General features: G+C 42.8%; 1 pseudogene; it reads right to left on the bottom strand.

Moving 5' to 3' along the window:
* Nucleotides 1-206: 206 nt before the first annotated feature.
* On the bottom strand, nt 207-357 carry LOC138400345 (U4 spliceosomal RNA; annotated as a pseudogene).
* Nucleotides 358-902: the final 545 nt, after the last annotated feature.

Genomic DNA, 902 nt, shown 5'->3' with positions numbered 1-902 from the left:
CACCCAGATTGTCACAAAAGGTATTAACTCATTTTCTTTTATGGCTGGGTAGTACTCCATGGTATATACATATACCACATTTTATTAATCCATTTATTGTATAAGATTCTTAAATATAAAACTGCAGCATACAGAAATCTCTTTTTTGATATCAACCTTCTTTACTTGGATTAGTCTTTTCTGCTTTTTTTTTTTTTTTAGTTCAGTCTCCATAGAGACTGTCAAAAATTGCCAATGCTGACTGTATTTCAAATCGTCATGGTGGGATAGTATTGAGAAAGGTTTTCAATTAGCAATAATCAATAATCGTGCCTCAGATAAACCTCGTTGGCTAGAATGCTGCCACTGCGCAAAGCTAGTCTTTTCTACTTTTATCGTCACTTTCCACATTCTCGAAAGTATTTATTTCACCTTGTTCACAAATTCTCTTGTAGCTTCATCAAATCTCTGCAGAAAAGGAAGAATGCATAAATAAGTGGGGCCAAAATGCCCACCGGTTCTATTCCCCGTGACGGCACAAAGAGCGGATGACCCAGCGCCGCAGGTCTCCTGTGGGACGTGCGTTTCCATTGCTCCTTAAACCTGAGGACTGAAGCTCGTCTGGTGAAACTTCAGGCACAATTAGAAAACACAAAACCATAATGGACATGTGGGTGAGGGGGAAGCCAGGAGAGGCATTTGGTCATGTCCAGAGCCTCTGAAATCCCACCATATGGGGGAACGTTTGCTCCGTCCTGGAGTCAGGCCGGCCCTGCCAACGCGTGATATGGGAACCACTGAGATTTCATCTGCCCAGTTGAATCAAAGCTGAAAGGATCAGTTCAAACCAGATGGACTGAGAAACTGCAGCAATTGCCTCGGAGGGTCTCTGTTTGAATTTAAAGAGCCCTGCACCACCACCG

The sequence above is a fragment of the Eulemur rufifrons genome, chromosome 19, assembly GCF_041146395.1.
Source record: "Eulemur rufifrons isolate Redbay chromosome 19, OSU_ERuf_1, whole genome shotgun sequence".
NCBI lineage: Eukaryota > Metazoa > Chordata > Mammalia > Primates > Lemuridae > Eulemur > Eulemur rufifrons.
Note: the sequence above shows the minus strand (reverse complement) of the source record. Positions and strands in the feature narration are given on the sequence as shown.